The 27,749-nt window shown below is 45.3% G+C and overlaps 1 pseudogene; it reads left to right on the top strand.

Annotated features, from left to right (window-relative positions):
* LOC115321001 overlaps positions 1-27,194 on the top strand; it is a 78,817-nt pseudogene extending 51,623 nt beyond the window's left edge.
* Positions 27,195-27,749: the final 555 nt, after the last annotated feature.

The following is a 27,749-nucleotide window of genomic DNA, read 5'->3' as shown; positions in this document are numbered from 1 at the left end:
GGGGTAGTTCGGGTCTAAAATTTTGTTGCATAAATGTGACCAGTAAAACACGTATTTCAGGAATATTCCTACTTGTTGCACCAAGGATCTAAATTTTGCGGGCCATTTTGTGTGTAAAGTATATTTTGAGATGCCCATATAGTACCAAACTCCCCGAGTGGATACGCAGGCGCACCAAAAGTGTTAATCCTTTGATCCCTAGCAGACACAAGTTGCCGTCGGCAGGGCTTGTCACGCGCACTCTCCGCCTGGAGGCACGCTCCCCACGCGGCTACCTTGCTGTCCGGGATGCTCGTTCCTTTCGGTGCTCCGCCTCGTGTAATCACTTTTTGACGAGCTGGACTTCGCTTTTCAACGCAGGGACCCATCGGAGAGCCATTCGTCTTAATTTTTACACAGGATACCGGACGAACTGTCACGTTCTTAGCCGAGTCGGAACTGGGCGAGTCGACTTCCTATGAGAACGGCTTACGTTTCAAGAATGTCAATGGGTTCTGAGTTTAGGTTTCCATTTGCGGTGTTCGTGTCGGCTCACGGTTTAAGTTTCAATTGAACTTCGCTTGGCCCCGCTCGTTATTCCGGGACTCCAATCACGATCCTCCAGTTGCTTCCGTCTCTTTGTCAAATAAGCCTCAACCCAGGTAGTTAATATAAAATAGTTTCCACAGGTAATAAGCTCCGGTGACCTTGCCTCAAAGGAAGTGATCAAGCACTTGCTATTCTACTGACTGTTTGCGGCGTATATGTATGAATGCCTTCCCTGGGAATGTTCGTGAAGCCTATTCAGAATAAAACGGAAAAGGGGAGCGGATTGAGCCGCCTAGCGCCGCACTGTCCATACAAACGTTTTAAAAATGACAAAAGGAACACGTAACGGGCATGATGATTATTCTTTCCCCAAAGTTGGCCTTCGTAGAGACTCCGAAGGCCCAATCGCTCTCTTTCCCACAGGCTTTTGTTTCAAAGCAGTGTCCCTTTGTTTTTGTTGTGTTTTGCGATGCTGTTATTTGGCTTCTGGTGTGTATTTTATTGTCATGTTTTGTTTATTTTGTTAACACATGCAGCAGGGGAGAGTGGGGTAATGGTGGCACAAGAAGCTTTAATTATACGACTGACTTCAATTTTAAGAGGGCCAAAAATAATTCTCAGACGGTAGCAAAGACCATTTGATACCACTATACCTTGTGCGAAGCTGGGGTTACAAATTTTTCCGCCAAAAGTTGTTTTCTGGACGAGTATTCGAGTCGCTGTTCGGTGACAAGACTGGTAGTAAAGCCCTTCACTGACCAATCAAAAATGTGTACAATATTTTCTTGGCCGAAAGGACATTCATTTGTAGACGCGCAAGAAATTAAAATTTTTTTTCTTGGCGAGCAGGTCTGCAGAATCAGTCACTGACTCACTGTGTCGGGGATGCTTCTTATTCTCAGAAGCATTTTTGTTGTCTAAAAACCGACAGAGATGTCGCGACGCTTTCAAGACTTTTTTTAGCCTGTCATAGCTGAAGCGGGCACTTCAGCTGTTCATTCAGACAACATATTCCGCGCATCTAACTCCGTCTGAGGGGAATTTTCCACTGAATGTCTGACCTGTCACTGTCCCGAGATCCACCATTTAAAAGCCTGAAAGGAAATAAGAAGCGGGAATAAACAGGCCCCTGTGAAATAGCTGCCAGTCAGGATGGCCAACAGTCCACTGTCGATGGGCGCAGACCCAAGCCAAGCTCTTTAAAAAAAATTCCGGGCCGGGGCCGGGGGGGGGGGGGGGGGGGGCTCTGCCCCCCCGTGAAGCCGTCCGGGGGGAGGGGGGGGGGGGGGGCACGAGCCCCACTGCCCCCCCGTAGTTGGCGCTTATGGTGAGTATATTATGTAATAAAAGTAATCAAAATGAAAAAAATTAATAAAAAAAGTAATCGATTACGAGCAATTGGATTACTTCGAAGAAATACCGGGCAAGTCTGGTTCTGAGTAAACGCGGTAGATAAACTTTTATTAAAACGTATACGACGTCGATTCTCAGATATATTAGGAAGCGACATTCTTTGAGAATGTTTCCGGCGGCCCTTTAAGTACAGCGTTGCTTCGTTACTCGACGAGTCACGATCGAAGCGACGTCGTGGCGGGGAGCGTGCGAACTGAACGGAAGATCGGCGTGAAAGCAAAAAAGCAACGAGAGGGCCCCATTTTTTATCGACACTCTCTCGCGTTCTCTGGGCAAAGCTTGACCTTTATTGACCAGCGTCGGTCGGCCTTTTTACAATTCGACTTGTGGACAGGCGCCGAGAGAGCCGCGGGGAACGCTCGTCGACGATCTCCCAGTCACGATCCTTCGCAGCGTTGCTCTGCTCCATTTCAGAACCATTTTTTATTTTTTTTCGGCGAGTCGCCGGTCGTTTTCTTCTTTTGTTTTTAAATTTTATTTATAATTTTCAATATTTTACGGCCTTCTCACTTGACTTTATTAAACGCAACAACCCCTTTCGCATTATCCGCTTGCCACCGATCTGGATCCGGTTAGTGTGCATCTATCCGTTCAGTTTATGGAGACCTGGTTACGTGTAGAGGTGTAGTGTATTTGTTGGCTTCTTCCCTTTATTTGACGGCTGTCCAGGTGATTTTTTTATTTTTTACAACGATGATGTTTCTAATTTGGTTGTTGCGTGTGATATCGATGGAGATTGCAGGATGAGCCATAAAGATATAAAACATATTGAAACGATTGTTGCTTGTTCAAAATAGCACGTTAAATTGTTGTATAATTGGCACCACGAAGAACTCAAGCCGAGTTCAGTTATCTCCACAGAAATAACGACTGATATTATCCATTCCTGCTCTTATGAGTTTTTCTGAGTGTATTGGTATTTCCACTTTCGTTTAGTATTATGTATCAGTTTTATTAATCATGCGTCAAATTTGGTTTGTTCTTGTTTGCAACTTTTTCGGTTTATTTTCGCGTATAACCCGACAATTCAAAGAGCCGTCGTATCTCGTCAGGCTTTACACCTCTATTGTGCGTTCGAAACTGAAGTTCGGCACTGTAGTCGGGAACTGTCTAGGAGTGACCAGCTCTGAGAGCTGTGCAGAGAGAATGCTCGCACGCATTATCTACGATTGTTGTTACAGCCGCCGGATCTTTTGTAGGCACGAGTCAATGTTGCTCAGGCTAAACTTAAAAGCACTGGTTGCTCGCTGGAGTCTTCAATATCAAGGCCTCGGCTGTTTCTGGACACGAGACAAATAAATAAATAAATAAATTAAAATGATTAAATAAATAAATATAGCGGTGCTTGTGTTTGAAACTTCTGACTAACCTTTTTATGCAATGCACTTGATGATCGTTAACGTTGAGTAGGATTAATAGCAAATTAATTTTGCCAGGTGTTGCTAATATAATGGTTAATCCATCCAACTTTGACGGGCACGCTCACTGAAGGACGATCTTATCTCGTATTAATCATATAGAAGCTTTTAAGCCAGTGTCTTCTTTTAATTGCCTTGTGCGAAGTATTTAATGAAAACACTCTTAATTGCGATATATAGTTCGTATTCGAAATGGTCTTCACGTCTCGCCGTATGTAGTGTACAAGAATAAGATCGACAGTATACAATGGGAACTATTTCCTCGAATATAATATTTTTGGTATGATTGAAAAAAAAAAAAAAGAGAAAAGCTAAAACAACGAAGTTTTTATTTTTTCTGTCGTTACTGGCGATTATTTTAAAAATAACATTGCGATTGCAGGGTAGGGTAGGAAACCAATCGATTGGAATCTCAACGACAAAATACTCAAAACCATTTTCTCGTGGAAATACTCCGAATTGATTGAAAATTACTTTAGCCAAACTGAGTGTATCGGCGCATTGCGGCAAAATAATTCCGTGGAAATCTTCTACCACCTCTTTTAAAAGCAAAAAAAAAAAAAAAAAAGAAATTACTTTTTTAGGTAGTATTTTACAATTTTTCTGTATCTTTTTTTTTGCTATTTGAGAAACTTTATGTTCAGTTGTAACCGAGGAAGAGAGGCAGGGTATGAAGATTTATTGTTGATCCCGCCAAACCTACATAATTTCAACATGTGTGTTCAGACCGTCGTAATTGAAAATGTTATTCGGAAACCAAGTGAAAAATGTAATCATGCGTGCATGCCTCCTGAGATAAATTCCTGATGTCGCAGTCTATGTAGAAGCAATTTGGCAGTTAGAAAAAAATCTTATTGCATTGGCCTTCACTGTAAGGTATTATTAGAGCGTTCAAAATGAGCACTCGAGAGCGCTGGGTACCACAGTTATATTCCCTGACAGCTCAAGAATCGCGGGGTGTGGCAAGCACCAATTATTTTCCTATTGCTCCAGCGTCAATGAGATTGAAACATTAGATGTCAGAATATGCCAAAGAGCGAATCCCGAAGCAAGAAACCTGAACACAATAAGCCCAGAACTGCATTTCTGAAGCTGTGACAGTTACACTGTTTAAGTACCGCTCGCACTGACAAGGACAGTGAATAAAATTGCCTACTTGGTGAGATAAGTGGAGGATAATCAAGCACCACACGCTAGATTACTTCTGACAACCAACGAAGGGAGAGATAAGTGAACTACAGAACGGTGGGAATCAATACTCGGTAAGATATTACCTGAGGCAGTGTACGCGTTTTTTTCCTCCTTTTTTATTTGTAAGTTTTACTGCCCTCAACCGTGGCCTGTGACCATGACACCATTGCGAATCAAAGGTTTCCTAAACGTTCAAAAGATAATTAAAAAAAAACAAAAAAAAAAAAAAACGTTGAAGTTCGAGCCAAGTCGATACGCGATAAAATTACGACGAACTAAAAAAATAAAAAAATTAATGGCAATTCATTACGCGAGTTTTAATAAAAAGTCGATTTATCTTCTGACTCGCGTTTTCTCTACGCTCCTCACATTTTATTAATGGTTCCGGTAATATTAGGACACGTAGCGAACCTAAAGTGATATGTTAATCTCTCGCAAAGATTTAGGAATATTTTTTTTAAATGTTCTTGTTCTTTTCAGTCACTGAAAACTTCTTTATATTATTTTAGTCTTTATAGCATAAAAAAAGTTTGAAAATAGAACAAAAACAAAGTGGGACATGACACTACCTCCGTTTTAATGTTATTGCTTAGGACTAAGCAGTAAAAAACATCTCTATAATGTTAATTTATGATATTGTCTCGGGTCGACTAAACGAGAGCACTGGCTATGGCAGAGACTAAACGTGCATCCATTACTTTCCAACCAACTCCTTTTCGCGCGCGTGAATCCCATTAGGAACCTGATTCCTAGAGGCAGTGAAGGGAACATTTAGTGATGAGTAAGCGCGTGCTTATTAAACCGGCAGAAAAGCAAAACAAAGCAGTTTCGCTAGGTTCACTGAAAACAATAGCCTTGTCTTAACCACGGCCGTACTAGATCCGCGCTCGCTGTCTTAAGGCCTCTCCAGTGACGCATGCTAACACCCATGTTTCCGAAGCGGCACTGGCACGGAGTGGGCTTTAGGCGCACTGGGCGGCCGGAAGCTGCGCGACAGCGCAGCGGTATGATATGTCAGTATGCTATACTTGGAAACAACTTTCTGCAGCTACGCATGATATCAAAGGTATGGGAGCGCGCACTTGAGCGCTGATCAAAACTGTGCACGGGTGCTATCTTCCCCCCTTTGGAAACACTTTTTCCACAAGGGTGCAGCCATCTTGAATGTCGTTACTTCTTGTATGCGATAAAACAACCTTTTTGATCTCTCCACGCCGCTGGAAGGTGTTTACGCAAAATGCGTGTTTGTCACACATTCTTATTTTGCCTCATCCACGTGACTGAGAACAACAGGAAACAGAAAACCTCCGTAGACCCTAGTCAAAGCAAACTGGAGAAGCGGACAAAGAAGAAGCGAACGCGAAAATCGTTTGGAAACTACCGCGGAGCCACCTATGTCCTATTCCTTACGTTATGCTGGAAATGCGTCATGCGCGCGAGTAGCTGCTAGATTCTCGGTGACTGGTGGTGAACGTTAATTCAGAGTACGAACTCTGAGAATCGCTAGAAAAAGCATAATTACAGCGCTGGTCGAAGTCCTGAGTGCCGAATCACCGCGAGGTAAAGGCACAAAAATCGAAGGGTATGAGCATTTTCTTGTTTAGTCATTTGATGTCCATTAAAGAAATAATCTGCTAAATATTTCACTAAGGGAATAGGGGACCTTACGCACACACCGTTGATGGTACTTGCTGACAACAAGGTTTTTTTATGGTATCTTCTTTTTTCACGTGGTGCTTAGAGGTTCATTGCTGGGCAGCTGGTGAAAATGCACGCCAGGAGTCTTCCCCGAGTTTGAACGGCAGTTCGGAACACAACAGTAGACTATCGCTGCGCGCGCGAGCGAGAGAGAGAGAACATTTTCGTTCATACACCACAGTCCGGCGCCCAGTTGTGGTCAGTCACCTACCAGTCCCCACCTAACATGTTCTTCACATGCTTCATGGGGGTCGGTAGGAGAATATGGGTCGTATCGGGTGGTGGGGCGAGTCAGCCCGTCCATAAATGGGGTTGAATGTAGAGGGTAGTGGGGAAGCAAGGGAGGGATGAATGTGAGAGCAGTGCCATAGACAGTGCTCAAGGGAGGGGTACTCGTTGCAGTGAGGGCATTTGGGGCGTCCGGTAAGGCCCTACATCTAGTGGCGTAAAAGTAAGGTCATATCCTAGTTCGTCTGAAGTCTGCAGAAAATGACGCTATCCTCCCGCGAGATCGTAGAGGGGGGAGTGGTAAGAGTAATTGCGTTGTCGCGGAGCACTTTTAGGAGGGATGCACGTTCCTTGTGTAAGAGCTTTTTGTGCTCCCTGGGATTGTATTCGGACGGCCATAGGCACGGAGGACCCGGAAAAGTAGCTACGCGGGTGAGCTGATGAGCTCGGTTGTGCTCCTCGAAGCCGTGATATTCAGGAATCCATTGCAGTGTAACGTGGAGGGGAGGATGGTTGTCAAGGTGGCATTGCAGCCCGCTGTGAATGTGCCAGGATAGAGTATTGTCGCGCAACAGACGGCATGATTCCTGACTATCTGTACGAATAAAGGTGTTCCTTGTAGGGTGGTGAGGTCGAGTGATGGCTTCGAGAATTGCTAGGGTCTTGACATCGGTGGGGGTGGCGACTTCAGTGTGTGTACTGATATGATCATAGTCAGGTCCTACTACGGCCGTTAGGCTTCTACTATGACCGTGACTAACATATGTGTAGTAGTAGACAGCCCCCGGTCGGGGTGTTTTGCGGTTTATCCGTTCGACCAGTTGTGTGCGGGGAGCAGTGTGTTTGTCCAAGTGCATATGTCGAGGTATGGGCGTGAGCGTGATTCTGGGCAGCGAGTCCCGAGGGTGTGGGTGGGAATGTAGGAAAAAGAGTAAGGTTTTTCTGTGTGGTTTTGATGCTCGAGAAGCTTCCGCCCATATCAAGTGTATGAAACCTTGCGATTTATGCTTTCCTGAAAATAGTGATTCGTTCTTCAAGTCTGTTGAAAAGATAAGTTGAGGCTACTTGGTTGTGGCGACAAATCGAGTCAAGTGTATTTACGAAGCGCTGTTTCTAACGTGATGAGTTGTCTTTTGGTGAGGGATTCATACGGAAACTGGCAGAATATAGGGAGTAGACCAGGGTCTCAATTATCCTGCGAAGCTCACGTTGTTTTAGTCCTCGCTATCAGCGCGTTACTGTACATAGCATGTGATAAATCTGATTGAGTTGCCGGAGTACTGTTTCCATCCACACGTGCGGCTCTGATTGTTCTATGTTCACGAGTGGTTTGGCAGCCAAGAATGTGATGGATAGCCGCAGGAACCGGCCAGATTTGAAAATTAGCGACCCAGTGACGGTGAAAGAGAGGTCTTAATGGTAAATAGGCACATTGAAACGTCTTCGTAGCATAAAACCGACGCCAGGTCAAGCAAATGTCGTTGATAGGGCGCAGAATTTGAGGAGCCAACATGAATCTGCGCTGTCTCAACAGTGCCACTTCTTTTTCCATCGCTGAGGCAATCGTTGAGCAGGAGAATAAAAAGGCCGGCTGCTTTTTTTTTTTTTTTTTAATTGTTGCGGGTATGTTTTTACAGCCTTGTAGTTGGTTTGCCTTCAACGAGCGAGTCGCCTCTCAGCTGTGAGCAATTTAGCCAGAGCAGTACAACCGCTAGCCTGGCGTCTTTAACGTGCACCACGCAGCAGTGGTACACAACCGCACGGCGGTACGATGTTCATCCAGATCGAAACGGGCAAGGATAGGGATTGAACCCAGGATCCTGGGTTCTGCAGCGCCAGCTTTCACTTCGTCCGGCCGTGTCTTAAGTAAGCATTCTGCGCTGCTTGATCAGAATTGCATAAAGCCTCAGTCACACTACTCATACGTCGTACAAATGACAGTCTGCAACCGCGAGTCACCGCAATATCTGTGGTTCGAACGCCGCGTGCCAAGTTTCCTCCTTGAACTCATTGCCATAGGGCATTCCAAGCAAGGATTTCGCGGTGACTTGCGTTCGAATCTGTATGCGGACTGTCTTTTGTATGAAGTATAGGGAGTATTCACTGGGCGCCATATTTGTGGGTGCTGTCTAGAGCGCACGCTCAGAACGAGCCCACATTAATAGGCTGCTAAGACCAGCAATCTTGATGGTGTGGAATGCACGTTGCAATAGAACCGTGGAAGCTAGCCACCAGCACGCGCTCAGCAGTCGCGCACACAATTATGGCCGCCAGTGAATACTTCCTATAGGCAGTGTGACCCCGGCTTTAGCAGTCCGTAAAAATGCAAATAAAAAAAAAGCGGTCGTACTATTTTAATTTTATATCAAGCTGGCCAAATGAAGGGACTGGCAACAACACAAAAGGGACGGTTTTCAACGAGAAATGTGTTGCAAAGGCAAACATAATTTTTGCTGGTCTCAGATAAGGATTAGGGAGATAGGCTGGCCAATCTGCCACGGAGTCATCCGATCTTTTGGTAGACTGGAAAAAGGAGATCACTGTAGGTTCGTTAGGTGCATACAGATAAATGATTGGAATATAGCAGCTGTTCTCAACCATTGATGTTTCGCGTACCCCTTGTGAATCGGTGGAGATAATGGAGGACCCCGTTCGTGGTGAGGTGAAGGGAAAGGTATAGGTTGTGGGAATTCCCTTGCTGCTACAGTCTCGGGGAATGACACAGCACACCAGTTAAACAACATGGAGACATTTAATGACCGTTATCACCCGCGCCGTGATCCCAAAAAGCCCCTGCGCATACGCCGCGACGACCCTTTATCAGCGGCGGAGCGCCGCTCGCATGGCCAGTTAGTTGCCTTTATCCCCCTCGCATTGTAGATGCCCACTGACGATTGTTGAAGGGGCAACCTGAGCCAAACGCTTTGAATCCCCAGGTTTCCCACACATCTCCCTTCTTTCAAAAACAAAAACAGGGGACGTCTAATACACTTGTCAGACGGTCAGCTTAAATGTCATCTAGTTCAAAAGCTTTCGAGATTCCCAAAGGTCATTTAAACTTTCGGGCGTCAGACGTGTCGGAGAACATCTCAAATGCCATTAGGGACATGTTTATTGCAATTGTAGTTTTCGATTCGTTGGAGGCAACGGTCACCCATTTAGCAAAATAAATTGTTCGATATAAAAAAAAAATGCTGATGTATTGCCATTTATTTTAGTAAATATTATAATGAGTTGCGTTTATATACATTTTTTAACAATTACACGTGTTGGTTCTGCTAGCGAAGCAACTTGGCTTGGCACGGGGTGGTACGAGTCGCTCTAAAGGCACCAATGATGTTCCCGCAAGAAAACTCTCTATTGTTCCTCCGCTTGTGAGTTCGTTCTCTGTCCGGTTCCTCGTCTGCTCGGTCTGCTCTGCTTACCCCACCGATTCCGGTAGTGTCGACAATGGAGCCTTTAGAACCGCCTGAGATTCAGGTTGCTGTTCTTTTTTGTGCGTACGCGCAGCAGCAAAGCTCCTTGGCTGCCATCCGAGCTGCCGTGTCAATGCCAAAAAAGGAAGCCGATCGTTTAGAGGGCCCTCCAAGCGAAATACAAGAGAACACTGCAAAATTAAAGTTAAAAAGCGAAATCACAAAAACAAGATCAAGAGCGAAGAGTGAACGAAGAGCACAGTGACGAGCGGTGGCAAGTACACGAACAGGCAGGAACAGAGGAGAGGACGTGATTGCTGTGCCCGCGAGTATATGTGCATATAAAAAAGGACGCTAAAGTCGATCTAAATTAAGCAGAGATGCATCATAAATTGTTTTAAAATTAATTCTAACTGATGAATTCCTATATAACAGAATATATTTTTTTATTATTTTCGTGGTTGTCCGTGATCACTGTCGACGCGAGTAGGCAGTTGAGGAGTTAACGGAGTTGATGTAACTCCGTTGATCGTAAATGTCATTCAGCCCAAATGAAATTTGACTTGCGCGTTTGACACCGCCTAAATGACATTTGAATTAAAGGGCATTTACACCAGAAGCCTTCAAGAAGGCCTTCTGACAGGGGCATTGGAATGTCTTGGGGGGGGGGCTTCCTTCTGGGTCAGCCAGGGTCTTCGCAGATGGGCGAGCACAAGTCCGACGTCAGTACTTCTAAACAGTATCGATGCGGCTGTGGTGGGTCTGCTGATGGGAGCTGCGTCGCCGCCGCTACATGTCTCTCCCGAGGAAGTAGAAATTAAAAACAACATAAGGCCTTGGCGCGGCAGGAATAAGTGGCCGCGTCCATGAACGACACCTGCCCAACTGCGCATACGGGAGCACGACTACTTTCTCTTCTCACCCCCCCCCCCCCCCCCCCCCCCGCAAAAAAAAAAAAAATAAATAAAGACGTTTACAAAGCACAGCTCTTGAGGGGTGGGAGGGGAAGGTACGGAGAGGAGGCTACGCCCCTCCTCCTTTCCTCCCATTTAGGGGAAAAGTTTCCCGCTAAATTTATCGGGGAATTTTTCCGCTAAACTTAGGGGGAATTTTTTTTTGCTAAATTTAGTGGAAAAATTTACTCATAATGCACCGCGCGGTTACGCCGGTGGCGACGGCGACGGCGGCGCCGCTTAAGCCGGAAACGTGCGCCTGAGAGCTGCGTTTTAAAAAGAAAAAGAAAAAGAAAAAAAAAAAAAAAAACCGAAGAGAGCATGAATGTAACGCACTTAGAGCTCGTGCTACTTTTCGTCGTCTTCACCGCCGACTCAAGTTGTATCGCGGCAAAGACGGTGTGGAATCTTCCGAGAGGGGGTCCGGATCGTCGCCATCTGGAACCTGCGACACATCTATTTCCTCAGGTTCATAGAAAGCTTTTCGGTCGGCGACATGAATAGACCCGCACACTTCACTAGATTCGCAATGCACCAGCTCATAAGACAGGTTGGAGAGTTTCTTGCTTACACGGTAGGGGCCCTCGCATCTCTTTGCTAAAGACGCTGTGAAGCCTCTAGCAGCATCACTCAGCGGATGACTTTGCCTCAGTACCAGATCTCATAACTTGAACTGCAGATGTTTCCTCCCTTTGTTGCACTAGTTTACCTGCAACAGTCTCGAGATGTTGAGGCTCTCTCGAGCTTCACGCAGGTTCTCCGCGAAACGCTTTTGGAGATCTTCTGCGAACTTCGTGGTAGTGCGCTGCATGCTTGCAGGATCTGTGCAAAGATGGCCATTTTCCAGGGAAACACGAGCTCTTTCCCAAAGTTAGATTGAGCCGAAGTTGAACCAGTTGACCGGTTGCATGTTGTGCGGGCAGCAAGGGCCATTTCTGCCAATTTTGCGTAGCCGTCTTTGTGCCACTCTGTATGCGATGCAAGCATCAGCTTCATGTTAAGGTTGCCTCTTTCCGTGATATTCGCCTGTGGATGGTTCGGCGAGGTCCGTTTGTGCCGTATCTCTAGCGCCTTACACGCATCCACGAACACCTTAGTAACAAAATGAGAAGCGTTGTCTGTAATAAGCATTGCGGCAAATCCAAAGCGCGTGAACGTCTCGAGAAGACAGTCCCAGATTTTCCTAAGGTAATTTCCCGAGACGTGTAGCAGCCAGGGAATCCCCACACTGCCCCCACATTGGGCGCCAGTGTGGGAATTCCCTTGCTGCTAGCCGTCTCGGGGGATGACACAACACAGCACACCGGTTAAACAACACGAAGACATTTAATGACCGTTGTCGCCCGTGCCGTGATCCCCAAAAGCCCCCGCGCACGCTGCGACGACCTTTTATCAGCGGCGGATCGCCGCTCGCTTGGCCAGTTGCCTTTGGCCCCCTCGCGGTGCAGATTACCACTGACGATTTGTCGGAGGGGCAACATGGGCCAAACACTTTGAATCCCCAGGTTGCCCACAAGGTTAATTATGATAATGATTTGTTAAGTGCATATAACTAAGGGCTAGTGTGAAGTAGACTTATCTCATTGACATACACACGAGAAAACTCACCCGAAAATTGAAACGTTTCTTCTGAATCTAAAAAAAAAAAAAAAAGAAAAAAAGATAGCTTTTATTATCGGGCGGACCCCCATTTGAGAATCGCTGGATTATAGTATCCGTGCGGTCGAGTCCAGCTCCGTACTGGGTTTCACTCAGTGGCGTTGAGCGTAGCGGTGGTATGGTGGTGGTAGTAGTAGCGGTTGTAGCGGTCGTAGCGGTAGTAGCCGCCGCAGTTGCTGTAGTCGCCGCCGTCGTAGTTGTAGTAGTTTATTGTTTAGAGGAAAAAGATTACAGGAGCATCGTCTGTCTCTCAAGAGGGGTCTTTCTTTGCATCCCCCTGTTTTCGAAGTGAGACGGAAAGCGAGTGTTATAAAGAAGAGAAGAAAAAAAAAAAGGGGGGGGGGGAGACATACATAAAATAAAGTATCCTTGCGTGTCCGCACTGTATATATGCGTACTTCATGCGCATCCTCCAGCTCAGTAGCGTTAACCAATTTAACCAGAACATGTGACGTTCGTCACATGTTCCGGTTTTATTACATCCACGGTAAAGGTGCGCATTGAGGAGTTCTGTGCTCCAGGTGATGACCGGTCTCGGTCACAAAGGAGGACGGAGCTGGAAGGGCGCGCGTGAGCGCGATAAAAAAAGGAAGCGTTAAAAGTTTCTTCGCGGAGGCCACTTTCCCGCCACCATTACACACCACTGTGCGTGCTGTTACCTTTGTATACTTTCACATCGGCTTGTAGGAAGCTCGGTTCGGTGTGTTTCCTGCTTGACCCTTAGTTCACGCGTTCACACCGAGAGGGGAGATTCTATCGCGGGTTTCGCCTCAGAGAAAGCACTTTCGCCAAAAGTGACGGAGATTGCAGCCTTCGCTATAATGGCGCAAGTCTTGTTTCACGAGAAAAAACAAAACAAAGAAACCTCAACAGGAGACAGCCAAGTTTGTTAGTTTTGTTTTTATAGAACACCGGGGTATGAGAGGGGGTAAGGAAGGATCTAATGGGGGAAAATGAAAAAAAAAAAAAAAAAAAAGTAAAGAGAGGAAGCGACTACAGATGAAAATCCCACATTTTTCGAGCTGTTTGTCAGGTTTCAACGAAGAATCTCGTTGCTGCTCTCTTTGTTTCTTTTACACTGGGCGCTGCTTTTTAGTTATTGCGAATTCCTCGGGTATATCTCTATTTCTACAAGAGCATAGGAACGTGATCGTCCTAAAGATGGGGTTATGGCGAAATTCATGAAAACCCGAGGAGGTGGCTGACGGTTCTAGAAGAACAGCAACAACATCATACTTCAAGGGTTCAAAGCAAACACCTGAAAACAAGATATATACACAATTGTGCAGTATTTTGTTGAGGCTAAGGCGGCAGTTTCTTATCGTGTTTTGAACGCCGGCCTCTACGTCGTGTCTACAGAATCCGTCGTAAACTTCGCGTGTTTGGAGGCTACTCATCACGCGGGTATACCGCGATGTTGCTAACCGAATCGCAATGTGGGATCGAAGAGATAGAGGAGACTCGCAAGTGTTTTCTCTCGGTGCTTTCGTATACGCCTTTTACTACACCTGCCTCGTGGCGCGTCCGAATGCCGTGTGAGTTGACTCTTCAGCGGCGGGTACAGTCGTCGTCCCGGCGGTTCCCGTAATTGCCGCGTTGGCGGTCTCATCGAGGCAAGAGGCTTATATATACGTGCGTCATCACGACGTTCGAGGAATGACGACGGCTCGCTATGTGTCACCGTACGTTGCCTCTAAAGTGGGTGGGAATTTTCGTTTACCAACTGCAGGTTGGCCGCGTCGTGGGTGGGTGATCCCAAAGGTTGCGGTCACGCCGCTAATAGATCCTACAAAAAGAAGGTCTGCAGACACCATATAAGACGCTTGTTTTCTTCTTGCATGGCGGTCCTGTCGGATTGGACATACCGAAGGTGCCCGCAGGCGTGCTCGAAGCATACATATACTTGTGGGAAACCTGGTAAATGGATGGATAGATGGATGTTAATGGGTACACCCTTTGTAATAGGCGGTAGCATGCGCCACCTAGTCTAAGTCTAAAAAAACAAGCCTATGATTTCTCCCGACCATTTAAGGCAATTTTCACTTTCTAACTATCACCAGGCTGTGTGGGATATCACCAGGATGGTCCAAAGCGTTCGACCAGGTTGCCCGCACTGTTAAATCGTTTTTGGCCATTCCCGCCACCAAGTGGCCAAAAACAATCGGTCACGCGAGCGGAGGGAAAAAAAAAAAAATAAGAAGGCCGGGGCAGAAGTATGCCCGGGGGCTTTTTTGGGGGGGTCGCGGCGCGCGGCGACACCACTTCAATACGTGTTGTTGAACCAGTGCGTTGTGTCATCCTCCGAGGCGGAGAGCAGCGAGGGGGGAAATCTTATAATATGTGTGAAGCAAACATGTTTCGAAACATGCGTGAGGTGTGTGCACATGCAGAACATCTTGTATTATACACAGCGAACAACCGTGTGTTTTTTACGATGCGTGAACAGTATGACGTCTGCCGCTTAACTCGTATCCCCGAATGGGCGGATAAGCATTGACGCATTCCCACCAACTCATACGGGTGTGTTCAGGTTCACTCACTGCCCGGCCCCGGTCGCACGTTGTATCGCCGAGGTGGTGAAACATGGCTGCCACACAAAACAGGCAAAAATGGTTCGTTTCTTAAAAAAAAAGGAAAAAGAAGAGATTTTTGCAAGTGCGCAGTGCACTTAACTCTCTTGGGCTAACACGTTCGTTTATAAATAATAAGATGATGCGCGGATACTTTTAATATGCCTTCTCCTTCTAGTGTTTTGTCTTTCCTTTTCATCTGAATGGCACGTTAAAGCTCTGAGAATATAATAGGCGTTGTAGAATAATCATAGTTTCTTCATTTTCTCTTCTATACTTCTGTATACCTACAATAGGGTCGAGATTGATTTTTTTATACATATTATTTGAAGTTTTTCGCGGCGTTTAAGAAGGTCGCATCAATGATGAAATGCGGCTGACTCACAAAGCAAAGGTAGATTTGAGTAGTAACTATTGTGGAGCCCAAAGGCCGCGGTAAAAGACGGAAAATACAATATTTTAGCTGATGCATACTTATTTAAAGGTGAGAAATGCTACGATATTTACAACCTAAGAGCTCTTACCTAAACTGTAAACAGATATGCGTACCTAATAAAAAAAAAAAAACAGGTACGTGGTAAACATAGAAACAGTGTGTGTCCATAATTCTATTATCGCTAATTCTGCAGAGTGTCCTGAGCCTATTGCGTTCCAGGTTTTGCCACACGATTGTCTAGATCGGCAGGATTCGCCAGTGTCAAGTAGCAACCTAACACCCACAAAAAGAAAAAGGAAAACAAAAATGTACAGATACGACATCGTCTCCGACGTTGTATTTCTACTGTTCTTTTTCCAACTCCGAGTGCACGTGGTTAAGATCTTACTGTGTTTTCCCGAATATAGCGCACCTTTACTATTCTCTCAGTTCGCTTCCCTGTTGGTCTTTAAACCATTTATATAAAATACCCGAGTTTTTTTTAACAACGGTACTCGATGTGGCCACAGTTTTCGCTTAATTTATACCCTGTCTCAAATGAATTCTCGTACTCGCAGAAATGTAAGCATTTTCAAATAACCTCTGCTGATCTCTTCTTGGTATATGAAGTGGTAAGGGTCACTTTGATCGGAAGCCACAACCACGTCCACTCCTTCCTTCGACGATGCGTCAATAAATGAACGCGGTCGCCAAAACGTTTGCCGTGCTCTGAAGTGCGGAATTCCCGTTTCTTAAGTCAACGGAGCTCTCCGTCGGTGGACCGAGAGGCAGTGTTCTGATTTTCTCCGCCCACTGATCTGTACACAGAGATACGGGTTTCCATCGGTGCTCTCTTTTATGTTTTTGTTTTTTCATGTGTTATTTCTTGCCTAAGTGTGCGATATCACAGTTCTCGAGAGATAATTTAAGTGTTTTATTACTGTTAAACACTAAAAGCTTCTACTGAGATGCTTCTTCGCCCCCCATCTTATGCTGCCGACGTTTTTGAAAAATTACATGATGCACTGAATTTAATTACAACGCGCTTTACAAATACACCTGTACTACTTAAGTTGGATTTTAATTACCTTAACATTGTTTGGAGCCCGAGTGGAGCCTTTTCTGATTCATTGTCAGTTGATTATGCCAAGTGTTTAGAAGTGCTCGCTGATATTCATTCGCTTCAAGTAGTTCATAAGCCAACAAGGATATCGGCTACTACACCTAACATTTTAGACCTTATTCTAGCTACTGTGCCCAACTTGATAGGTTCAATCAATTATCTTCCAGGTCTTAATGACCATTTATTATTGCATTTTACCGTGTGTGTTCCGTTAAGGTGTTTCAAAAATCAAGATAAGTCATTCGAGATTACAGCAAAGCCAATTTCGATGCTATTAACGTCGAAATGGGCAATGTCTTAGATGCTTTTTTTTTTTTTTGTAGATATTCTGGAAGCGCTCTGTCGAGACCAATTGAACACTTCTTAAAGGAAAGGGGATTTCACTTACTAAAAATACATATCACTAAAAAACATAAACTCGAATTCTAATTCTCCATGGTTTAGCAGAACACTCCTGAGGTTGTCCAACAGAAAGGAACACCCATTTAAAGCCGCCAGACTCACGTCGTGTCCTTTCCGATGGCAAAATTACTTAGTTGCGGCTCAATGCTACAAAAGTGCTGTTCAAAATGCTCAGCTTAATTTCTTTAGTCACTCTCTTCCAGTCATGTTAAGAATTAACCCTCTCAATTTTGGAGCGTAATGTCCCACTGTGATAGGCCCTCCATATTATCTCACTGAAAACACCAGGCGAAAATTTCATTGATGAGTCACTATGTGCTGAAATGTTTCAGGAAGTGTTTATTAAGTAATTTTTTAACACTCCTAACAAATGCCACTCCGACCTATCATTCTGACGTTTTTTTTCGTTAATGAATCCGGTCCTGATTAGTCCTGATGGAGTTTTAAAAATCCTAAATGGCCTGAAGCTGTCTTAGTCAACCGGAATAGATGAAATTAACTCAAAATTCCTCGAAACTACGAGTCAGTTTTCTTCCCTAATTCTTGCAGATATCTTTCAACAATACCTTGACATTTCATTTCACCTAACGACTTGAAAATTGGTAAAGTAATTTCCTCGCATAAATCTGGTAATAAGCTCTCTCCCATTTATTATAGGTTTCTCTCACTAACCAGTGTTCTCTGTAAAGTATTTGAACATGTCATTTATGCCCAACTTGTTAAATTCCTAGAAACAAACTTTTTTTTTCACCAGTTCAACATGGCTTTAGAAAATATTTTTCGTGTGAAACATAACTCCTCTCTATCACCAACAATTTTCATACCACTCTATATTATGATTCTCAGGTGGACTGCATCTTTTAAAATTTTTCAAAAGCTTTCGACAATGAATCACACAAGCTTATAGTGCTTAAGTAAACATGGCACTGACTCTAACGTGTTTAATTGGATTGTTTCATTTTTAGCCGATCGTTCTCAATTTGTTACGTGTAATGGCGCTAACTCCTCTCTCGTATCCCTCTCTTCTGGTGTAAGGGTCCGTCTTAGGTTCCTTTCTTTTCTGCTTTATATTAATACCTTGCAGACTTGTGTTTCTTATTCAATCAAACTCTGACTGTGCTATTTACAGTGTTATATCCAGCGACTCCGACCCACACAATTTGCAACATGATTAGATTCGATGCCTTTTTTTATAGGATCTAGCACCATATTCCTCAACTCAGTGTACAGCTAATAATCCCACCATCGTTTGTTTCCGCACGCATTGATCATCGTCACAGAGTCGGTGTCCCGTTTTGCATCTCTTAGTTGTTGTTTTTTTGCATTTTTTCATTCCTTAAACTTCCAATGCTTGGAATCGTTTACCTGCATCACTATAACATCAATTGTTGACTGCACTCTTTTTTTTTGTGCTGGTGTAGGTAACTACCAGTTCCCTACTATTTGAGTATTTATATTGTTCTTGTTGCGCCCTTATTGTTTTTATTTCCCACTCCCCTTTGTAATGACCCAGTGCCTTTAAGGTAACTTAAGTAAATAGATAAGTAAATATATACCTTTTATGTCAGGGACAGCTTAGAAAACGAAGGGTATGACTAATAATGTTCACGCTTCTTGCGTCGTTGATTGTGTCTCTGGCGTTTCTTATCGGCTGATCTTGCGTTCTGATTGGCCGCGGGACAATACTTAGATGCTCGATTCACCACGCCATACGTTCTTTCGAGCTGACAGGGTCTCTAACCACGAGAGTGAGCGCAGCCTCTTATTTGCGACACCAGATCAAAAGGCTGCCTTAACCAATGCGGAGAGCAAGTTCGTCTGCTTTTTTTGCAGGGGTTGTGGTGACGTCAGAACGCCGAGCTCTGATTGGCTCCGATCAAAAGGAGAGTGGGTAGACCTCAAGGCAGCTTGCTTCGAGGTCTGCCCACTATCCTTCCAATCAGAGCCAACCAGAGCTCGGCGTTTTGACGTCACCACATCCCCTGCAAAGGAAGCAGACGAACTTATACTCCGCATACCACCTAAAAAACAAGACCTGCGTGTACCCCCCCCCCCCCCCCCCCCCCCCCCCCCACAGACACACACAAGATCACCACGCAGCGTCGCCTATACTTTGCGTCAGCGTCGCCGCCAGCACGTCTCGGAGCGTCTCATGACCAGCGCGACGCTAGAACGGGGCGTCGCCAAAACGGACGCGTCTGCCGCTTTGTGGCGACTGCCGTCGAGCGTCACCGTGATTGCCGCTTGGGGCGGGTCGGAGATCCACCAACGATGACGTCATGAGCAGGCCCTGTCTTCTAGATTAGGAACCTCCGAATTCCGGCCCTAGGGCCAGAGCCGGCCCCCGGATGACCGCAGTCTTTCCAGTGGCGTACGCCACCGCTGCTCGCCGCTGCTGCCAGCAAAAAAATAAAAAAAAAAAAAACGCTCGGAAAAAGAAACAAATTGGCGCCACGACACATACCAAAAGCGCGAAACGAAGATATCGGAAATAATGAGTTGTAGTGTTGCGCGAATATTCGAATTTTCGAGGAGAAAATTTTCGAAATAATACGCTACTGGATATTCGCTTTCAGATGAACTCTGATATTGGTATTTTTTCGAAGTGTTCGAAGCTCCGTTGAGAGTGCCTTTTTACTGAGCACCGGTGCACTGCGGAGAAGAAACATTCGCGAAGCCCGCTTTCGCCGGTGTTCCTTCTCCGCAAGACATCAGTGCTCGGTAAGAAGCGCACTCCACGGACACGCCGCGATCGACACTTCAATATATATACGAATATTGCCGTTAAGAGGCAAGTCCACTTTCAGAACGAAATGGTGGACGCGCGCGCGTAGTGTATGTGAAAAAAAAAAACTACAAAAAACAAAACAAAAAAAAGACGGAAACTTTGTGAGTGTTAAAATGTAGACTAAAACAGAAATTTAAAAAAATAAACTGTAGCTACAATGCAAGAGTATATGTTAGGCAGAGATGTCCCGAAAACCGATGTTCGTCATTCATGATTGTCTTCTGTTTGTTTTCTCAAATTTTAGGTTTAATAAAGTATATTTGCATCCAACAAGTAAATTTATAAATCCCTCCAATTGGGTACAGCCGGGCATCTGTATAAATTTAATTTCTATCTCAAATGCATCGTTCACTTGCCATCCCCATGTTGGCAATGAACTTTCCGATGTCCCATTCCATAAATATAGCTAGATTTAAATTACCTTAGCGTAGATATGGACAAGTGGAAGCTTGGGAACAACCTTTACGAGTTCAGATTTGTTTTCGTTTAGGCATAACGCAAGAGTGAAACGCTCGAAGAAACTATTCGATATTTGATTACAAAATATTCGTCCAAAAACCACTATTCGCTCCAAATTCGCTTCGAACCCAAAGCCTACTATTCGCACATGTCCAGAAAACCGCATCAAAACGCCGGTTCTCTCGACATATTAGTTATTGTACATTGTCACCACCAGACTTACTATTCCTACTTCCTTGCTTCATGTCTGTCTGCCTGTAATAAAAAAAAAAATTGTGTTTTTGCGTATATCGTGCATTTTGTTCTGCATTTTTATTAGACTCTGCCCTGTGTGAATATGCCAAAGTTCCTACACGCTTTGATTTGTGTCTGGTGCGTTCTGGGGGCCGCCCCAATCATTTTGTAAGGTTACGAATAGTAAAATATATTGGTCTTAAAAATAATAAAGTGTAAGCATTTGCTCACCTTACATTTATTTTTCCTTTTAATTTTTCTGCTCTAGTTAAAAAAGTTTCGCATTTCAATGCTTATTTAGGCTTTGTTTCATGCAGTATTTCTTCATTTATATTCTTATATCCAAGTTCTGGCCCTCAAGACACGTGCCCAAACCAGACCCCTTGCGAAAACATTTGGAGACCCCTATTCTATATGCTCGTGGGACGCCACACCCTGCGGTTCTTAAGTTGTCCACGACTGTATGTGTACAAAACGCCCCCCCCCCCCAAAAAAAAAAAAAATAAAAAAGAAGAAGCAAAAACAAACAAACAAACAAACAAACAAACACTCTGCTTTTTGTATTTGGAAAAGTAAATATGCATCACCGAACGCTCATACACCGTCCAAATGTAGCACCATAGAGGTTCGAATTGGATGCCAAAGTTTCAGAACGAACCGATATCTTCTTAATAATGTTATGAGTGATTTCAGAGCGGAAAAGAATGGGGCCCATTTTCTCCGGTCTTTGGTTTCTGGCGCCATATAGAGCTCCATGTATTCGAGAGACCTATATCCGGGCAGCCATTTTGGCATTGAAATGTTTCAGAAAATCACCTATAACTTTTGAATACGTGAACAGTTAGTGCTCAAAAATTTTACATCTGGTTCGAACCTGTATAGCGCTACATTTGGGTGGAGAATGAGTACTCGGCGATGCGTAGTTTATTTTTGCATTAATAAAAAGAAATGCTTTTTTTTTCCTTGGGGGGGGGGGGCATTTTGTAAATTTTTTTGTAAATATTCTGCGATAAAAAAGAAAACAACGATTAAAACATTTGAAGAGCGACCTGTGAAGTGCCTTTTTGGTTGCCAGACGAACGCAAGAAAGAGCGTGGACGCTTTGTGCAGCGAATTGGCGCGAAGCGTTTCAGACCGGCGAATCTGGAGATTCATCAAAAGCTCCGCCAAGAACCTTAGTGTGAGGTCGTGTTGTAGAGTCAACATTTGGTCGGTTCTGCTGCCCGCAAATCGTCAACGCGGTAAGAAGAAAATTGCGACGAGACGCGCAGGGGTTCGTTCCGAACGGCGTTGTTCGCTATATAGAACCTCAAGGCCCCTGACCGGGCAGAACTAACCCGAAACATTCAGCGTAGACACGGCTTGAGAGAGAGTGAAAGCACCAGGACGAATTCTCCGGATAGTACGAGCAGTGAAGTGCGTACAAGTCGAACAAACAACGAGACCGAGTCAATTGGCGGCGACCGGCAATTTTTTTTTCTTTTTAACGTTGCACCGCTTTGTTTCTTAAGCCGCAGTCTCAAGCCGTGGCTCGTATACATCACAGAAAAGACACGATGATCACTGCAGGCATGACGACAAAATTATAAAGCGCACAGGCCTCACGCATGTTTGAAACATGCTTTGCTTGATACATGTGTGTATGTTTCGAACATAACAACAGACAGTGTTCGTATGACCAGTGTGACCGTCGTACAAGGAACAACCACGCCACAGACAGTGTCTGCCAACATTTATTTTGCTCTTTCCATTCCTATAGCTTTTCTGTAATTTCTTTTTTTTTTTTTGTAAATCGGATGGCCGATGTTTAATTACCTTTGACCTAATCAGTTGCACACGAAACGCAATAAGTGTTTCCCATCAATTTCATAACTATGACATTTTTTGTTAATTTTGAACAGTGTGATTTTCAACAGTCGCGATGGGCGAAAGACATCTGACAAGTCCTTGGCGCCGCCGAGAAAAATATTTGCGCTCTTCCTAAGCACACATCCTAAGATTCGGAACGCTTTTCTTTTTTTTGCACCCACCCCATTGTTATTGAATCAATAATACTCAGGTTCACGTTGGCCTCGGAGTTTGACCGAGGAAGAAGCTTGCAAGCGCGAACGACCCTCGTTGATTGAGAAGGCGACGTTCGGGTCAAAAGAGCACGAAACTTGCGCCAATTTTCTATGCTTGCTCCGCCGCGGGATTTCCGATTACTATGCACGTGGTCTCCCAGCGCGACTTGGCATATCGGAAGACGCAGCGATCAATCTGATTTGCGTGCGTCAAAATGCTTACCAAGTGGTCTTTACTTTGTCTTCTCCCGCAACGTCTTACATCACAGAGTTGCACTCACGTGTATGCTCACAATCGCGTTCGCAGATTTGGTTGTTCGTCCGCATTTATGCATAGAGTACACGTTAGGAGGCGTGTCTCTTTACGGGTTCGATCTGTACTCATGTTTCTCCGTAATCTCTGCGTGCGCACACCATGTGTGTGGGAGTCTGCGGGTATCCGTCATGGTTAAGGCCGTCGGTCTCAACAGATGACGCACTGAGCACTTGTCATCTGAAAGAAACGAGATTTTTGATGACGTGAAACGCACGATGCGAAAGCGCTGGCGAATCTCGTCGTCACTGTTTGCTCAGCAGCGGCTGATGCAGCCCAATGGGGGAACATCATTCTATTATACTAAACGGCGCCATTTACGGTCACTCTTACAAAAGTTGTAAGCTCGTTTTCTAAAACCTTGTTTGATTCTGGCTAGAACCAACATGCTTCACAACCTCCCTTCCTTGTGGGCCTTCTCTTCGCAAGTCCCCTCGGGTTGATTATGTGCTGCTCCATTTAGTCATCAACATATCGGGACGTCTTTGAGAACCCCAGTAATATCCTCTCAGACCAGGTGCGACCTGTTCCAGAAGTTCATCCACGTTATAATGACTGCCATGAGGACATTTACCACAGCTCACTCACTGCTCGAGTAGAATCCTATAGTGCCAAACAACGTTAAAGAAACCACAGCCAGGATTTATCATTTTTGGTCCCCTGAATAATCCGAGGCTCAAATTGTACTCCTCATCTGAGCGTACCAGTATCCACCTCCGGTATTGTCCACAGTAACTTTCTGGGCTCTCTCCTGTCCAAACACTGCCACCTTTCCCTTTTCAGGAACACTGCTACTCCGGTATACCATCTATAAACGTTTGTTTTCCGTTTGTTTTTTGTTCAAACCCGCTTTTCCCGAACAGTATCGCCCCACGTGTAAACCAGCAGTCACTTTATAAACGCACTTCCACACATTTTTGTCTGTTTCTTTGTTTCAGTTCTACCACACGTCCCTCGCCTTTGCACGAGGGCTCATGCTAGCAGGAACCGCCCGGGCAATCCTCAAGTCATTTCATAACTGCCAAGTTTCTTTCTTTTTTCCGCTTTAAAGGCTGGTTTACACAGCACCGTTTGCTTACGCTACGTTATATTACGGAAAAAATTGGGTTGTGTGGTACGTTTATACAGCCTAGAACTTGGTCTGCCTCACAGGGGCGACGAGTCTCCCAGCTGTAGATGAGCAATTTAGCCAGTGCAGTACAACCGCTAGCCTGGGGTCTTTAACGTGCACCACGCAGTAGTGATACACGACCGCACGCCGGTACGATGCTCATCCAGATCGAAAGGGGCAGGGGTGGGGATTGAGTTATATTACGGGAGCTTACGTTTGCGGTCGAAAGCCACCGGAACATTCGTGCTTCTTACGAAGAGTGGCAACCATTTCAAGGAGTATACCTTGCACGCAACGTTCGAGGCACAGATGTTGCGGTGACTTATAGTGTAACGTAAGAAAGCGTAAGCAAACACTTTTCTGTGAATGGGCCTAAACATTTGCCTACGCGAACCTCCTGGACGAACGCACACATTTACCGTCATCGTTACCACAACGTGGAACGAAACGCGCCACTTTTTCTCTTCGTAACAGGGCCCACGGCGTCGACGAAAGCGAGACCATCCTCGAGTTCCCACGAAGCAGGCGGCGGGGGAACCTCACCTCCGAGGGATGCGCGGTCCGATAACGGTGGCCATTTGAATCCAGCAACGGTTCTCTTTCTCGAGCGCGCCCCGCCGGTGCACGCTTCCCGAGGGGAGGGACAAAATGTCGACCGCCGCTGTGGCAGCCGCCGTGGGGGCTTCGGGGTCCGGCGTGCACGTGCAATGCGGGCTAATGGTCCCGGCGTGGAATGCGGCATGCGAGAAGGCTCCTCCGGAACGCCGCTCAAGCTTCCGCCGGGCGCCGAGGATCGCTCCGGTACTTCGTCTCCGAGCGGTCGCCGAGGAAACCGGCTCGACCGCCGCATCCGCCGCCGAGTCTTGGCTTTGCTGGAAAGCGGGCGCTGACAGTGCTGCGTCCGGTGCTGCGCGCGCTGTCACTTAGCAGGATGGTAAATAGTTCAGGGCCTACTCTGAGAGTGGGCGAGAGAAAGCAGCGCGGTTAGAGTATCGAGATGTTTTCTGTAGCGAATGTAGATGCATGACGACACGGCTGTATTGTCGTTCATTACATATACAAAATGTTAAAAAAAAAAAACGGAATAAAAAACAAATTTTTATTCAAAAAAGAAGACAGTCGTAAAAGTTAGATTATTTTGGTACGTGCTAATGAATTATGCGGCATAGGGGACATAAAATAAGGGGCTAATCGTCACGGCAGGCCAAATAGTAAACTGAAATTTGTTGATTAACTTTTTGATTAGAGAAAATGAACGGATGCTTCATATTAGAAACTTTATGCTCGGTGTAATCGAAAACCACTGAATCAGTAAATTTTAGGCAGACCTGAACCACCTGGGAAGCGTAGGTGTTCACTAAACTTACCACCAGTGCAGAAGGCGGAAGGCTGGCAAGGCGAAAACCCAGATGATAAGATTATCCTCCGCGTGAGCTCACATACGGCAAGTTGCGCGTGCGACGCGACTTTCGACTATACTCCGTTTCACCTTATGTTGTACCGCAGCGAAGGCTAGAGGCACGAGCTCATTGCGTTGGGAGCTGCTCTTAACGCGCGAGGCCTTGTGCCACCGAGATGTGCCCTCGAGCAAGGAGCTCGTGCCTTTCCTGTGGTACGTCATAAGATGAAAGTCCAGACTTGTACGTAACTTACTCTACTCAAGTTACTGTATCTTAAATACTTTTTTGAGTAACTTGGTATCTTCCAAATACTTTCAAACGTCAGTATTTAGTACTTTAACTTAAATACGTTTTCAAGTAACTTGCACTCATTTTAAAGTTACTTTTAAGTTACTTTCTATTTTTTTTTATTCTCTTTAGAGGCGGGAAGCTTGGAAAATATTGAACTCCAGTTATTTTGACTAGGCGCCCTGCCAATGCAGATACATTTCGTGCCAGGTGATACAATGTGCACTTCCCTGCTTCTGCTGAAAGAGATGACACGGAGAAGCAGGTGTCGCAGCCTCAAGCCGAGCGGACACGAGTCGTGTCTTCTAACTGGGCAAAATGTCAAAGCACATTTTCTTACAATATGTTTGTGGTGAAGCCCAAGAGTAACAGAGATTCCGAAGCAAAAGGGCAGAAGGAGAGGCTGCTAAAAGGGTTTAGCAAAGCAAAGATTGCGGCAGCCACCGCAGATTGCTGGAAGAGTTTCAAGTTATGCTGCTGCTTTGGTAGCATAAACACTTTTATGACAAAACATGTATTTCCCTAGTGCCTTCCTGGGAGTAACCGCGCTGTGGTTGGACGCCTAAACGCTGGAGCGGAAGGTTGCAGCTTTGTGCTGTCGCCGCGTGAGAGGCAGTATAATGTAAGGAGCTTGAGAACGTCTTTCTGGAGTTCAGAATCCAGAACAAGGTTATCAGAGTCGTGACAGATAACGGCTCAAACTTCGTAAAGGCCTTCCGGTAAAGTGTCCTCAACGACGTCTACCACTTTTTAAATGCATGCGAAAACGTTATGTTAGAAATCTCATGAGCGACGCTTCTAACTTGGGGCATGGTACGCTTCGTTTAGGATCTGTGGCGAGAGGGAAAACAATTGCGAGGATACGCAGCCGGTTGATTTATCATCTATGCTCGAAGATGGAGAGCCGTTCCGTCTTGTTCCGCACCAAAGATGAGCAGCTCACACTTTAAATCTGGTAGCCACCACTGACGCCAAAAGGGCTGAGAACGACGCAACATACTTGTCGCTCAGCAAGTCTGTGTTCGGCAAGTGCCAGGCTCTGTGGGCACGACAGAATCAGTCAACTTTCGCAGCGGACGAGATTGACGACTTGTGTGGAAGGTAATTTTTAACAACAAATATATTGCTCTGCCGGTTCATCACGGCACTTAGTTCCGGATTTTTTTTTTTATTTTCTATTTACTGATGAACGCAATTATACACGCATTTTGGCTGTTTAGGTACCTGGTTGTCCCAAACGCCACACGATGGAATTTCCAATTTAACGCCATGCAGTGCATTAAAAGAACTGCTGAAAGACAAATTTGTCAGCTTGGAAGAATATTGCCAGAGCAAAAATCTTCCAAGCATGCGGCGCGCCGGGGAAGTGCACTTCGTAAAGGAATACTGCGAGGTGGGAGGCACTGTGCATTTGGTTTTGTTGGCAGCACCAATAGTTCATTTTTTATATTCTGGTTTACACATCTTTCTTTCTTTTTAGGTGATGAAACCACTTGCAAAGGCCCTGGGCATCATCCAGACTGACAAGAATAAATTCCTTGAATAGTTGCTCCCCACCATCACAGCGCTGAAGTGCAAGCTCGCGTCCTTATCTGCAATCGCACTCTGTGAGCCGCTTAGACTTGCTGTGATTGCTGGCCTTGAGAAAAGGTAAAGTTCCGTCTTATTTTCCGTACATTTTTGCTTTTACACATTTTAGTGGTCATAAAATGATAATAACTCTTTTGAAATACTTCGTTCTCTACAGGTTTGGCAACGCGATGAATGAAATGACCCTGCTTGTCAGCGCTGCTCTCCTTCCTCGGTTGAAGCTGCAGTGGGTGCCGGACGGTTAACGGGAGGCAGTGGCCGAGCTAATGAAGGACGAAATCGCTAGCTTGCCACAGTCGTCTACCCTTACAGCCGAAGAACCGCGATCTTCAGCGGAGCATGATGATTCTTCTTTTTCTTTTGAAGAGTCGGTGGCTACGGGTTCTCAAAGTGATGGTAGACAGGAGTTGTCATCATGCCTGCAGTCTGATGACATAAACAAGAAAAAGTGGCTCAGATCATCAAGTACCCCACTTTTCACGAACTCTT

Source organism: Ixodes scapularis, unplaced genomic scaffold (assembly GCF_016920785.2).
Source record: "Ixodes scapularis isolate PalLabHiFi unplaced genomic scaffold, ASM1692078v2 PGA_scaffold1__304_contigs__length_218370807, whole genome shotgun sequence".
In the NCBI taxonomy this organism is placed as follows: domain Eukaryota; kingdom Metazoa; phylum Arthropoda; class Arachnida; order Ixodida; family Ixodidae; genus Ixodes; species Ixodes scapularis.
Note: the sequence above shows the minus strand (reverse complement) of the source record. Positions and strands in the feature narration are given on the sequence as shown.